A 16,377-nucleotide genomic window follows, 5' to 3' on the forward strand; every position below is an offset into this window, starting at 1 on the left:
TTGAACGCCGCTACCAAGGACAGTATAACGAGAACATGATGGGAGACTACATTTGGGGGCTGATTCGTGAAAGTGATTTACAGTATAATCGTAAATCTCGAAAAACTACTCACTTCTAAATCTTTTGTAGTCATTTTTGTATTACTTTAGTATAAATACATGTTAATTAGGATTCATATGTTGTTTTTTTCTGACTTTATGTGAACGAAATGACACAAATTCGCCCGTTTTCTCACTGGAAATAGGTAAATTTCAAAATATCACTGTCCTGGTCACAAAAGCAAAGTTTGTGGGGAATAATAGCCATTTTCTATACTTTTGAGGCATAAGCAATTAGGAAATAACACTTATTACCCAGGAACAAAAATTGTGTTACATAGTGATCAGCCTTGTAGGCAAACACCACACACTAAAGTATTGTTTAACCATTTTATTCCATTGATTGGCATTTAGATAGCAAACTCTATTTGCATGCTGCATGAAGCACCATTGGTCATCCGTTTTGTATTATTTTGAGATATGCGCATCAGCGGTTCATTACTTACGCTATTATTTATGTATTTTTAAAATGTGAACTTTTGGTATTATAAATGAGATGTACTTTTAAAACATCAAAACACATCTCAAAATAATGCAAAATTCAACATGGCACTGTACTTAATACTTTTAGAGGTGTTGTGAGTCAGCATTTACACGCAGAGCAGCTGAAGATTCAATTACTTCCAGATTGTCTAGAAAGTCTGTGCACAGTGAAGTATAGAAATATTTCAGTTTTGAGGTGGCTGATGATGGAATAGTAAAACAATATAACTAGACCTTGATTTTCTCCATGGATATTGTGAAGCAAAGCACCACGAAGTTCAAGTAAGTTATTGCTTTTCATATGTAAATATCTGTTAATATCTGTATATGTATATATGTTTGATATTGCAATTGTGTTATTATATTTTTCTGTGTTTTGCAAGACTTTGATATTATCGATATCGATATCGAAATATACGTACAATATCGTCATACAATATTCATATCATTGCCCACCCCTAATATTAACCCTGAGACACTACCAGTATACCTCCCCCTACTTTTTAGCAGTACTGTAATATACTATATCAAAACTGGTGACCAATTTCTTTTGGCCTAAGAGCCATTGGCTATTAAAGCAAAAAGTCTGGAGACCCGTCTAGGCTGCTGGTTGACAAAAAAAAAAAAAAAAAAAAAGCATTTCCTGATTAAATACATAATAAGTTAAACTGTGTTGTTTCTTTCTGTAACCAATAATTAGCTTTATATATGAATCCTAAGCAAAATTAAACAACATACTATACTTTGGCCTTGACTTGACGTTCAGTGGCCTTGGTACCCTCTACAAATTTATTAAACTGAAGGCTATTTTGGGCTTGCCCTTCTTGTTGCCAATTTAGAGCCTTGTGATTGTGAATATGATTTGTGTATATTTTATAGAATACATGACAAAAGCAAGCTACATACCTGATGCCTGCCAGTACAACTGTAGTTTCTGTTGCGTGTCAGGCCGTGCCAGTTACAGAGTTGTCGAATCTTCTACAGCATCCAGCCGTACTAGATAAGCTGCAGTTGTTGTTTAATGTGTGTGTTCCCATGGTACTAAATGGTGCGAACGGGAGCCCAGTCCCGCAAAAGAGGAAATGTGTCCTGCACCTTTAAAGCCAGAAAGGGTTTTTAATGATTTGTTTAAAGCTTTAAATTGCAACAAAGGCAAGCCATAATTGCTTAGCATGTTAGTTTGACACAATGACAATTTATAGTACATGTACAATAGGCTACAACATGTTAAGGAAAAAAAATTCTCATCCAAGCAGTCCCTCAGTTGAAACCACACACTGGTCATTTTCCCTGGGGTGTGTCCTACAAGCCACACAACACACAAAAATCCTTTCCTCTTGTGAACTAACTACTACAGTAGTCTCCACCTATAGGAACACCTCCTCAGAGAACACTTCGCCTAAGGGAACACCCTTGTGGTGAAACTGATTTGTCCCATTGTAAATGCTCCAGCTAAAGGAACAGGAACTTAGCTTCAAAGAATACCATCTTGGCACTGATAGCAAATTGTTCACATCAGATAATAGTGTTTTGTAACCTGATAATTCATCATCATCAAACTTAAATTAAAATAGTTTAGTCAGTCTTTTCAAAAGCAACTTGTCATCGTGAGAGTGTCTTGAGGCACACTGATGTGTTTATTAAATTTTTCCAGAACCGCCATCATATCATTGACTCGTTTTGTATTTTGATTTCCACTAATGCACCTGTGACAGAGATCAAATGATTCTTGGTGTTAGATCACCCTCCCGACCTGCGAGGCAGCTGCAGAAAGGGAACAGAATACCCTGGACTAAATGGCATGACAGTTTATTCCCAGAGTTAGGTGGAAGTCAGCCATCTAGAAAGGGGGCAAAGCTACAGTGTATGAACTCAATGACCCGGACTGGAAATGGCTAGGCACCTGCCGTTTGTGATCTGTTCCTTTGTGAATGGTTATATTAAAGAACCAGAAGGAGAACCTGTATTGTGAAATGTGAGTGTTTTGTTTGCTTTTGTTTGTTGTTAATAATACTGTTTGTAATTATTTGGACAGCTAACACGATCCGGAGCTGTCACCAAAGAACAGCATTAAAACCGGATCAACAACACTGCACTTTTGTTTAACTCTAAAGAACTGTATTCACCACGAGCACTAGAGCATGCATTGTGGACGGGTGTTTGTGTTTGTGTATGTGTTACGTGTGGGTGAACTAAAAATGGGACTGTTATTATTACGGGGCCAATCCGCAGATTACAAATAAGCAATACATAGCAATCATTGTTATTATTTACTGTTGTTTTGCCATCAGGCCACTGGATTTAAAAAAAAAAAAAAACATTAAACAATATTGCACCTGGATTATAACTGTCTGTCTGTTGTCACACTGCTAACCACTTTGCCACAGCACCTCGTCGCTACAAAATGTCATGTAAACAAACGGCGACTGTGCCACTGTTTCTCTTGGTACAAAAAGTTGGGAATTATAAAAAAAACCTGAATCAGATAAAAGTCGCCGAGCAATTTGGTGTTTCTCATTCTGGTGAGTTGCTTCACCATTCTTTTAAATAATGTGCCTGTCTTGTATTTTGCTCATCTGCAGCGTTGCCTGCTCTGGTCTCCAGGGAACACAAATTGCGTTGGCAGTCGGCGAGTGGAGAAACAGAACTCTCCTTAGTGGCGTATGAGGGTCACAGCGTAGTGGCGCTGGCCAGAAAACAGGAGCTGCAACGGGAGCGTCGCCGGTTTCCCAAATCCCGTGGCCAGTGGCGCCAGCGGAGCTTAGACGGTTACCCGAATGGAGCCTCCTCAGCCAGTGTAGTGACCCCCCAGATGACGGCCAGTAGCTCCCAGCGAGTAATGCAATAGTTGCGCTTAGCTTTTCCCAAGGCCTTACTGTAGAAAGTGACGACACATGCCCCGGCCGACATTGCCAGCGTCTGTATTCAGGATGAAGTCCTTCTGGGGATCTGGAAAGGCAAGCACTGGTGCCTGAGTCAACGCGCTCTGCAGATGGTCGAATGCCTCCTGGCACTCCTCACTCCAGTGGAAACGAAGCCCTTTTCTGTAAGTTGATGCAGCGGTCATGCAATACGAGGAAAGTCCTGCACAAACCTCCTATAGTAGGACGCCAAGCCGAGGAAACTGCGGACCTGAGGCACGGAGCTGGGAGTGAGCCACTCCCGCACCGTGTTGACCTTAGCAAGGTCGATGGACACCCCATGGACCCCGATGACGTGGCCAAAAAACGCTGTCTCCTGTCATAGTAGATGACATTTGCCAAGGTGCAGCTTCAGCCAGGCGTGTTAAATGTGGAGGAAGACTGACCTCAGGTGGCCAATGTCTCACTGGAAGGTGGGGGTTTGCACCATGGGGTCATCAAGGCAGACCACACAAATTACCAGGGGAATGTCCGGCCGCTACATTTGGTGTTCGAAGGTGGCCAGGGCATTGCAGAGTCCATAGGGCATGACCGTGAATTGTCACAGTCCTTGTCTGATGGAGAACGCAGTCTTCGGATGCAATAGCCACTTCTCAAGTCGAGGGAGCTTAACCACGACGAGCCGGAGAAGCAGGTGGGAATTCTTGCAAGTGGCTGTGTTGAGATGTCGATAATCCACGCAGAACCGGTGAGTTCTATCCATCTTCTTCACCAGCAGTGTGGGCGCCACCCAGGGGCTGTGGGACGGTTCAATAACTCCGACAGCAGCTACCTCTGACACCATCCTCTCCACGGTCTCTCACTTAGCTAGACAGAGCCGTCTTGGTCTCTCTCGGATCAGGGTAGCCTGGCCCGTGTCAATGGAGTGTTGCACAAGGTTGGTCCGACCACAGTCCTGGGGTGTCGCCGAGAAGATGTCCCGGAACTCAACAAGGAGGGACCGCAGTCTCTGTTTCTCTGTGACAGTGAACCCTTCTCAATTCCGCTGCCAAACCTCTTTGATGGCATCTTCTAAGTCTGAAATGGGAGTGTGGTTGCCCCTAGGTGAGGAAGAAGAAGCGGGCGGAGGCAAGGCAATGGATTGGTTGATGGACTGCCTCAGTGAAGAGTTGGGACGGTACAATGCTGTTTGTGGCTGGCCAAGGGAAGTAGGAAGTACAATATGAGTGGGGCTCTGTGACAGGGTGGTGACGAAGCGGTTCCAACTTCCATTGCAGGCTCCAGCCCAAGGATGATGCATAGATCCCTAATCTCTGCAAGCCAGAAGACGTAGAGGGTCTGCTTGCCGTGGATCAGGGCCATGTCTCCGGTCACAGTTTGTATCCAGTAGCTGTGGGATTCCCGTCACTGAGGTCGCCGCAGCGGTCAGCTGATAGGATCCCAGGCCTCACCGGGCTAACGGTGGACCCAGTATCTACCAGTGCCTGTAAAGACAAGCCGTTGATGGAGCACATCACGTAAAGGCTTCGCCGTTGTCCCAGTCACCCCACTACTGCAAGCAAGTCTCTGTCGAAGTTCCTGTGGTTGAGGGGGCGATGCCGGAAGTGACACTCCTGTCTCAGTACCACTGTCGGGGTCCGAAGTAAGCTCTGCACTGTGGACAATATGCAGGGCTTGGCGACAGCGTGACCGGGCTTTTTCCATGATCACGGCTTCCATCTCTTCCGCTTGTTCAAGCACCTGCGCCAGGTTAGCGGGTCATGCCAGGCAGATGTGACAGAGGAGCTCACTGGGTGCGAGCCTCAAAATGGAGCGAGGTAACCAGTGGTGTACCACAGGGATCAGTATTAGGTCCTCTGCTATTCCTAATCTACATTAATGATTCTGGTATAGTAAGCAAACTCGTTAAATTTGCAGACGACACAAAAATAGGAGGAGTGGCAAACACTGTTGAAGCAGCAAAGGTCATTCAAAATGATCTAGACAGCATTCAAAATTGGGCAGACACATGGCAAATGAAATTTAATAGAGAAAAGTGTAAAGTATTGCATGCGGGCAATAAAAATGTGCATTACAAATATCATATGGGAGATAGTGAAATTGAAGAAGGGAACGATGAAAAAGACCTAGGAGTTTATGTTGACTCAGAAATGCCTTCATCTAGACAATGTGGGGAAGCTATAAAAAAGGCTAACAAGATGCTTGGATATATTGTGAGAAGTGTTGAATTTAAATCAAGGGAAGTAATGTTAAAACTCTACAATGCATTAGTAAGACCTCACCTAGAATATTGTGTTCAGTTCTGGTCACCTCGTTACAAAAAGGATATTGCTGCTCTAGAAAGAGTGCAAAGAAGAGCAACCAGAATTATTCCGGGTTTAAAAGGCATGTAGTATGCAGACAGGCTAAAAGAATTGAATCTATTCAGTCTTGAACAAAGAAGACTATGCGGCGATCTGATTCAAACATTCAAAATCCTAAAAGGTATAGACAATGTCAACCCGGGGGTCCAGGGGTCATAAATGGAGATTAGATAAAGGGGCATTCAAAACAGAAAATAGGAGGCACTTTTTTACACAGAGAATTGTGAGGGTCTGGAACCAACTCCCCAGTAATGTTGTTGAAGCTGACACCCTGGGATCCTTCAAGAAGCTGCTTGATGAGATTCTGGGATCAATAAGCTACTAACAACCAAACGAGCAAGATGGGCTGAATGGCCTCCTCTCGTTTGTAAACTTTTTTATGTTCTTATGTTCTTATGTTCTTATGAGCCCATGAATGAAAATGTCCAGGGCCCGTTATTCCGTCATCGCTGGCGGGGCATCCTGGAATACTAGGTACTTGATGTCTGCAGCTAGGGCTCCCAGTTTTTACGCTGGTTCTCATTTCTGGACGTACAGTCGATCCCTCAATTTGAGTCCGGGTTGTAGGGTGGTGCATAAAGCTCGACAGGGCCCTCCAGGATGGTGACTAGGTGGGCCACTTTCTCCAGCATAGACCACCCATTCACCTTGGCAATCACTGTGAACTTGGTAAGGTATGTTTCCCACTCAGAGGATCCACTGTACTTGCCCACCTTGAGGAATCAGAGCTGCAACTGAAGAGCGGGTGTGATCTCAGATGGGAGCTCTAACTACTGGTGGGGAGCGAGCATGCTCCTGGCTGAAAATGTGTACAGTCGCAGGAGAGCGAGCGTGCTCTCGGGTGGGAGCTCTGACTGCCGCTGCAGACCGAGCCTGCTCTCAGCTGGGTGTGCTGTCTGCCGCCGGAGAGTGAGCGTGCTCTCAGATGGGAGTTTGTACTGCCACTGGAGAGCAGACGTGCTCTCGGCTGGTATAGGGAGATGCTCTGCCTGTTCGCTACACTATTGTGTATGCTGGCTAACTCCGTCTGAGGGATCACTTCGGCTATAAGAACACTTCGCTTGCTTCATATACTACTGTATTTCAGCTTTATTTACATATATATATATATATAAGAAATCTAGCGTGTTCATGGTGTACTCCAATTGCTTCCTCTGCTCCATAATTGCTCCAAAGCTCCAACAGACTCTACCCAACTCCAATTTTGGATCACGGAGCAGCAATCTGGGAACACTGTAAACAGCTGCAGATAGATTGTTCCCCCAACCGCTGAGCCAGGTCAGTTTCTCTCTCATTCAAGCCCTGCCTCTTCATGACAGTGAAGAACACAGAACACAACTGACGTCACTGAATATTTGTAACTCAAGATGAACAGTAACCAATGGAGACCGGCTAGCACGGATAGAGTGTGAGAAGAAAACTTTACAGGTACAGGGCTGAGAAAAAGTTTGAACCCCTTAGGATTTTCACATATTTCACATATTTCAAACCTAAAATGTTATTAGATCATAATCTAAGTCCTAATAATAGATAAAGATTAAACAAATGACACAAAACATGATACTTTTTCAACATTTATTTATCCACAAATGATTCAACATTCAATATCCATGTGTGAAAAAGTATGTGAACCTTTAGATTCAGTAACTGGTGGCACCCCCTTGAGCAACAATGACATCAATTAAGCGTTTCCTGTAACTGTTGGTCAGTCTCTCACTTCGGTTTTGAGGAATTCTGGCTCATTCCTCCTTACAGAACTGCTTCAACTCGGTGACATTTGAAGGCTTCCTTGCATGGACAGCTCGCTTCAGGTCCTGCCACAACATTTCGATGGGGTTTAGGTCCGGACTTTGACTAGGCCATTCTAAAATGCAGAATTTCTTCTTCTGCAGCCATACTTTTGTAGATTTGCTTGTATGTTTAGGATCATTGTCTTGCTGCATGACTCACTTTTGGTTCAGCTTCAGCTCATGGACGGATGGCCTGACATTCTCCTCTAGACTCTTCTGATACAATGCAGAATTCATGGTTGTGTCAATGATGGCAAGCTGTCCAGGTCCTGAGGCAGCAAAGCAGCCCCAAGCCATCACACTCCCACCACCATGCTTGACGATTGGGATGCGGTTCTTCTGTTCGAACGCAGTTTTTGGTTTTCGCCAAACATAACGTTTCTCATTGAGGCCAAAAAGTTCTACCTTTGACTCGTCTGTCCAGAGAACATTGTTCCAGAAGATCATCTATGTGCTCTTTGGCGAACTTCAGACGGGCAGCAATGTTCTTTTTAGAGAGCAGTGGTTTCCTCCTGGCTATCCTTCCATGAACACCATTCTTGTTCAGTCTTTTTCTGATAGTTGAGTCATGAACACTCACATTGTACTGTGATTCTTGAAATGTATTTTTGTTTACGACTGTAAGTCGCCCTGGATAAGGGTGTCTGCTAAGAAATAAATAAATAAATAAATAAATAAATAAATAAATAATAATAATAATAATAATAATAATAATAATAATAATAATAATAATAATAAGCCAAGGTGAGAGTTGCCTGCAGATCCTTGGATGTTACTCTGGGCTTCTTTGTGACTTCCTTGATGATTTTCCGGTTTGTTCTTGGAGAGATTTTTGGTAGGACGACCGCTCCTGGGTAGAGTGACTGTGGTCTTGAACTTTCTCCATTTGTAGACTATCTGTCTGACAGTGGATTGGTGGAGCCCCAAATCCTTAGAAATGGTTTCGTAACCCTTTCTAGACTGATGAGCATTTCTAACTGTTTTTCTGAGGTGCTCAGAGATTTTTTTTTGATATTGGTATGACGTGTTTTCACCAAACTCACAAAGTTTCTGATCTTTATATAGGGTGGGGCCTCCCAAACTCACCCCTGAAGATCTACCTAATTATTTAAACACCTGATTCTAATTATCCCCTTAATTGAGCTGATAAAACCAGGGGTTCACTTACTTTCTCACACACCCTGAATCTTAATTACTCATTGTTTGTCTAATTCAGGGGTGTCAAACTCCAGTCCTCGAGGGCCGCAGGGTCTTCTGGTTTTTATTCAAACTTAAGCTTTCAATTAACACAATTGATCTAATTATTTGTTCATTTGGACATATTTAATATTTTTCAAGGTCTTTTACAGTTGATGATTTAAAAAATGCACTCGATTCAAGGTACAAGACCTATGAAACATTTTGAGACCTGGAGAGAAGTGTTACATTTGTCCAATTATCAAATCATTAGACCAATCAAGTAATTGAGAGCTCGGGTGGAACGAAAACCAGAAGACACTGCGGTCCTCCATGAACTGAGTTTGACACCCCTGGTCTAATTCATACATCATTTTGTTTCAAAAGACATGGAATTGGTTAATATAAACCCTATTGGATATTTAAGAAAAGACTTGTTTTGATTCAAGAAGGCTATCATGATAAAACTATGGAATTTCCATAATTATCATTGCGGTTCACAAACTATAATAATAATAATAATAATAAAATGTTATTTCAAACTATCCATCGATTAACACATTCATTATCTTACTGGGTTACTTTACAATTCTAGTGACTTTAAAATAATGAACACTTTAGCTGGTGGTTAAATGTAAGTGCATTTTATTTCTAGGACATTTTACTGTTGAAAAGAAGCTGGATAAATTTGGGGACATCATCTATGCATATGGAAGCGAGAGGCTTGGAGTTGAAAAAAGGAAGGAAAAAGTACAAACTATTCCTGGAAAGTCTAGATGGCAGCAGGAGATTGAACGCTTAGTTAGAGAAAGGAGGCAGCTGAGGAAGCAATGGTGAAGAGCAGAACAAAGTCAGAAGGAGGGACTCAATCTGTTACAAAGAGTCATAAAAGATAAGCTTGCAACATTGCACAGAGCTAAACGCCTACAGAAACGCTACAGAAAGAAGGAGCATGCGAGAACCACCTTTTATAAAGATCCATTCAAATTTGTAAACAAGTTATTCACCAGTGAGAAAAATGGCACACCAAAATCATCTAAGTTTGAGCTGGAGAGATATTTGGAGGAAACACATATAGATTCAAAAAGGCAGGAGCCTATGTCAATTCCTTCAGACATCCCACCTATCAATCCACCAGAATACCAAATGGAGGACTGTGCAGCTAAGTGGAAAGAAGTAGAGCAAGCTGTGAAAAAAGCAAGGGCTTCATCATCTCCAGGGCCTAATGGAGTTCCGTGCAGAGTATACAAGGGTGCTTCTGGAGTTCTATGAATCCTATGGAAATTGATGAACGTGGCATGGGAAAAACAGGTTGTACCAAGAGCATGGCACCGAGCAGGTGGGGTCTTTAACAATAATAATAATAATACGGTGTGTTTTTAACTAAACACAAAATACCTTCAAATCATACAACAACAACAACAACACCCGTTCCCAAACAATACATCTCCTTTTAAAATAATAATACAGTACACCACAATACATATTCAAATCATAACACAATACAACACATATGTGCAGGGTTTTTCCTCAGCCCAGATGCAAGAATGAATGTGCACTCCAGGTACCAGATTCTGAAATTATTGTAATTTGTATTAACCCTTTAGGCTCCTGTGTATTATTAGATAGTCATATTCAATAAAGCAAAACAGACACAAAAGTTTTATCTTTTTTTAAATTGTATTTTTGTGTGAACAAAAACAAACTCTCTCTCTCTCTCTCTCTCTCTCTCTCTCTCTCTCTCTCTCTCTCTCTCTCCCCCTATATACTGTATATAGTTAGAAAAATGTATACACAGTATAAAATGTATATACATTATATATAGGAGGCTGTGTGATCCAGTGATTAAAGAAAAGGGCTTGTAACCAGGCTTGTAACCAGGAGGTCCCCGGTTCAAATCCCACCTCAGCCACTGACTCATTGTGTGACCCTGAGCAAGTCACTTAACCTCCTTGTGCTCCATCTTTCAGGTGAGACGTAATTGTAAGTGACTCTGCAGCTGATGGATAGTTCATACACCCTAGTCTCTGTAAGTCGCCTTGGATAAAGGCGTCTGCTAAATAAACAAATAATAATAATAATAATTACTCTTCCGCTGTGAATCGTATGCGTACAGACGTGCTCAAATTTGTTGGTACCCCTCCACAAAAAACGAAGAATGCACAATTTTCTCTGAAATAACTTGAAACTGACAAAAGTAATTGGCATCCACCATTGTCCATATTTAATAGAAATCAGACTTTGCTTTTGATTTTTTATTCAACATAATATTGTAAATAATAAAACAAATGAAAATGGCATGGACAAAAATGATGGGACAGCTAACCTAATATTTTGTTGCACAACCTTTAGAGACAATCACTGCAATCAAACGTTTTCTGTAGCTCTCAATGAGACTTCTGCACCTGTTAACAGGTAGTTTGGCCCACTCTTCCTGAGCAAACTGCTCCAGCTGTCTCAGGTTTGATGGGTGCCTTCTCCAGACTGCAAGTTTCAGCTCTTTCCATAGATGTTCGATAGGATTCAGATCAGGACTCATAGAAGGCCACTTCAGAATAGTCCAATGTTTTGTTCTTATCCATTCTTGGGTGCTTTTAGCTGTGTGTTTTGGGTCATTATCCTGTTGGAGGACCCATGACCTGCGACTGAGACAGAGCTTTCTGACACTGGGCAGTACGTTTCGCTCCAGAATGCCTTGATAGTCTTGAGATTTCATTGTGCCCTGCACAGATTCAAGACACCCTGTGCCAGGCGCAGCAAAGCAGCCCCAAAACATAACCGAGCCTCCTCCATGTTTCACTGTAGGTATGGTGTTCTTTTCTTTGAAAGCTTCATTTTTTCGTCTGTGAACATAGAGATGATGTGGCTTGCCAAAAGCTCCAGTTTTGACTCATCTGTCCAAAGGACATTCTCCCAGAAGGATTGTGGCTTGTCAATATGCATTTTAGCAAATTCCAGTCTGGCTTTTTTATGTTTTTCTGTCAAAAGTGGTGTCCTCCTGGGTCTTCTTCCATGGAGCTCACTTTCCCTCAAAAAGCGACGGATGGTGCAATCAGAAACTGACGTACCTTCACCTTGGAGTTCAGCTTGTATCTCTTTGGCAGTTATCCTTGGTTCTTTTTCTACCATTCGCAGTACCCTTCTGTTCAATCTGGGGTCGATTTTCCTCTTGCAGCCGCGCCCAGGGAGGTTGGCTACAGTTCCATGGACCTTAAACTTCTTAATAATATTTGCAACTGTTGTCACAGGAACATCAAGCTGCTTGGAGATGGTCTTGTAGCCTTTACCTTTACCATGCTTGTCTATTATTTTCTTTCTGATCTCCTCAGACAACTCTCTCCTTTGCTTTCTCTGGTCCATGTTCAGTGTGGTGCACACAATGATACCAAACAGCACAGTGACTACTTTTCTCCATTTAAATAGGCTGAATGACTGATTACAAGATTGGAGACATGTGTGATACTAATTAAAGAAACTAATTCGTTTGAAATATCACTATAATCCAATTATTTATTATCTTTTCTAAGGGGTACCAACAAATGTGTCCAGGCCATTTTAGAATATATTTGTAGAATAAGCAATAATTCATCTCTTTTCACACCTTCTTTGCTTTATTCTATGACATACCAAAGGCATGCAAGTATACATGATAAAATATCTTTTAATTTAATCACTTTTCAGGAGGAATGAAGCATTATTTCAATGAGCTGTAAGGGTACCAACAAATTTGAGCACGTCTGTAGGACCGAATAGCCACAGCTGTACCATTAGCCCCAGGGCTGCGAGAGGATGGGAGTGTTTTGCAACTAGGGATTTGAGGCTCGGCCTCTAGAGCAGGGGAGAGAGAGAGAGCAGGACGGGCCGGACTCCAACCGAAAGAGCCTTCCCTATGGAGTCGAGGCTAGCCCTAATGGCCTCCAGGCCCATGAAAAGACAGTCCTCTGACTTCTCGGAGAGTCGTTATAGGCTCGGCCTCACGACTGGGTCCCAGTTAGTCGACCCTCAGAGGATGGAATGGCTCATACAAAGCCTTGACATAAGGAAGAAAGAATCTCTCCCCAAAAGATGGACCACCGGCTCCCCGCTGAACCTGTACCTGTGAAGACAAACAAAGACCACATGCCAATGCATAACATAAAAAGACGAGACGAGACAAACAAAGGCAAACAATGACAAACAAAATAACTAAAATAGATGGTTAGTGGAACAAGCTATTACCCTTCTATTATTATTATTATTATTGTTATTAATTTCTTAGCAGACACCCTTATCTAGGGCGACTTAAAATTGGTATTGATTTTTTGATTCAAGGTTGTTTTCAATAGCGGTAGCTTTCTCCAGTCACTGCACTGCCTATCTGGACAAGTCTTATTAGCAGTGTAAGGGATGCTGTGCTGTTGGTGGTGTAAATACGTCTTAGTCACCTCCATTGTTGAAACTGAGAAAACAAACAGCTTTGATACTTTTCAGTGCGAAGATCTTTTTGGCTTTTAAACTTCAGGTCATCTGTACCCAGCATTGGAAAAAGGTGCCTCCTATGAAAACTGTCACATGCAAAGGGCATCCCTATAAAAGTCAGTAGCTTTTCGAGCTATGGTACTATATTAATTAATTACCTGCCATCCCTATAAATATTATTTTTACATACAATTACATTATTTTTTTTACATACAATTACCCATTTATACAGTTGGGTTTTTACTGGTGCAATCTAGGTAAAGTACCTTGCTCAAGGGTACAGCAGCAGTGTCCCCCACCAGGGATTGAACCCACCACCCTCCGGTCAAGAGTCCAGAGCCCTAACCACTACTCCACACTGCTGCCTTCTATTCGCAGAAAACCTCTCGTAGTCCTGGCAGAGAGGGCTCCCCTACTCTGGGCATACTAACTATAGACTGGTGAGCTGCAGTAATATCGAATGGCAGTGATCTGATGTAGGAATTGATTGATGAAGAGGACCAACGCCCCATGGTCTTGATCAGGTGATGGCTGATGTGGGCTCTGTCTGCTGAAGAGGCTGCGCCAATCCTGAAGGAGTGTGTGGTATAGAATAGGGGAGAAAGACCTGCTCTGGTGATGAGGGTGGAGAGGTGGGAAGAGAACGAGTGTCTGGTAATGATGCTTTTGGAGCATTTAATGAAGAGGGGGTCTGTGACAGAAATACAATGATTCTAGATTGTAAATCTCCCTCCCGAACTGTGAGGGCGCTAAGCAGTGAGAACAGAGTTCCCTGGACGGGCTGGCCTGAGTTATTTTCCAGGGTTCAAGGGAAGTCGGCCAGCTAGAAAGGGGGTGGGACTCCACTGGCAGCCGCAGATTGGAGCGGCGGTTGCACTCGTTTACCAATGGGTCATGTGTGACGGCGTAAAAGGGGACGGAAAATCACAATCTGTTCCTTCGCTTTGGTTTGTGTTTGAACCTAGAAGGACTGTAAGAGACGCCTGTGAAAATAACAGTATTGTGAGTGTTTTGGTTGTTTGCTCATAATTTGTAAATTACTAGACAGCTAACACGTTTCTAGAGCTGTCGCCATGGGCCAGCACAAAGCCGGAACAACACTTCACCACTGTCACAAAATAAACTTGTATCACCCACCGCAAGCACTACTGCATACACACAGGACTGGTGACTGTGTATGTAATCCTGTTTGGTGGGTATTATTATTTATTTTTTGGGACTGCAATCCCGTTGTTATTTACCCCGTGCAGTACACATTGTTGTGTATTGCTGGGGGATTATTGTTTGGTCGCCAGACCTGGAAATTATAAATAAAAAGCTTTCCAAACCGGATTACAATTATATCTGTCTGCTTCATTCACACACTCCATCACTCCTCTACCTGTATCCACTCAGCCACTTTGTCACATGGTCGAATGAACTGAAAGGTATTTTAATAGATATGAACTTAGTAATAGAGGAGAAAGGGCAGAGAGGGGAATCTGTCTTTGAAATTTGGATGAATTGACCTTAGCGGAATTGGTCTGTCTTGGATACTCTCAGGAACAGGATGTAATGTAGATCTGGAACTAGAGAGAGGTTGCAGGAGCGGATGCCTATGGCTGGGAAACTAGATGATGAGGGGACTGTGAATTCTGAACTTCTTAAAAATCCAAAGGCGGTGGTTAGGCACATTGCTTCCACGACGATGTTGTCGAATGGATTGAAACAACCTGACCTGAGAATTGATATCAGGGCATTGAGGATCTCGTGGTTATAGTAAGTCTGGAAAGAGATGCAGGAGGGAGGCTCTCTGTGATTCCTCGGAGTGTCAGGCATACTGCTGGGATGGAGAGAAGGGTGGGCGAGGGGATGAACATGCTGCAGAAGTGGAATCGAATTCCTGATTTTATAGAGGTTGGAGATAAATGCAGTGTGTCCTGAGCATGAACGATGAAAGCTACGATTCTGTTTTCGTTAAAGGGTGTGGGGGATATCCTGTTCTGAGTGCAGAAAGTAGAGAAGGTTGCCCAGCCTGTTGCATAAGAGGAGCGGGTGGATGGATAGAGGGTTGCTAACATATAGGTTCTTGCTAATAGGAGAAGGTTGGAGATGGTTGGGTTTATGCCAGGATAACTGCATAGATGCTTGGAAGATGTGAGCTTGGATGATGAAGTTGTGGGAAACTGATATCCAAACAGTTAAAGATGAGCTGCTGGAACTTAATTTGTTGATTGCTCCAGTGTTGCAGCAAGGTGTACCACATTCTGATGTCTAGAGAGATGAGATGCTGACCATCCTAAGTGTTAGTTAATACAGGATCGATCAGCGGTTTGCTACTATCATGTCTGCTTGGAATGGAAAAGTGAACTCACATTCAGAGATTTGGATTTCACAACTCCAGTTATTCTCCTAATAGTGGAACTCCTTAACTCACAATCAAGACAGATTTCCAGTCTAGTACAACATCTGTCACCATGTATTAATGTTTTTAGTATTTGAGAGGATGAGCGGACATATTAGATGGGAATTAGCATTAGCCTGACTGCGTAAATGGCTGCCATAATCCGAGTATTGGAGGAAAGCTGGAGAGTTGGAAACTGTGGAGAAGGGTTTCTTGCTTCTGAAATTATTATTTGTGACAGGATGACAGAGGTTGAGACTCAGAGACAGTGTGAAAAGTTCAAAATAAAGCTTTTAATACACAAAAATACAAAATAAACCGGCACGAGGGCCAAACAAAAAAGTTTCAAAAACACAAACAATAAACACAAAACAAAACTTACAAAAATACGGCTTCCAGGCGGGGCAGTGCCTTCACTGGTTTGCAAAAACAAACAAAAACAGCACACACAGAAAACCACTCTTGATTCCTCTCCTTCTAGAACTCTTCTCCCCTCACTGGGAGGCTGAGGCCTCCTTTTATGCCAGGTGGCTGGGTATTAACTGAATAATTAATGGATTGATTGCTCCCACCTGACGCAATCAACCTGGTGGGGAGGGGCTGGAGATGCCTAGTGAGTGCTTTATTGATATGCAGGGCCTTTTAAACCCGTTTGACTGTGGAAAAAAAAACTTTTAAACAGCGCATCTAAAATTAACTGCGCGTGTGAAAATAAATTGGACCTGACGCGCCTGACACACACTTAATAAATGGACTGCAAAGGG

The sequence above is a fragment of the Acipenser ruthenus genome, chromosome 1, assembly GCF_902713425.1.
Source record: "Acipenser ruthenus chromosome 1, fAciRut3.2 maternal haplotype, whole genome shotgun sequence".
Taxonomy (NCBI): Eukaryota; Metazoa; Chordata; class Actinopteri; order Acipenseriformes; family Acipenseridae; genus Acipenser; species Acipenser ruthenus.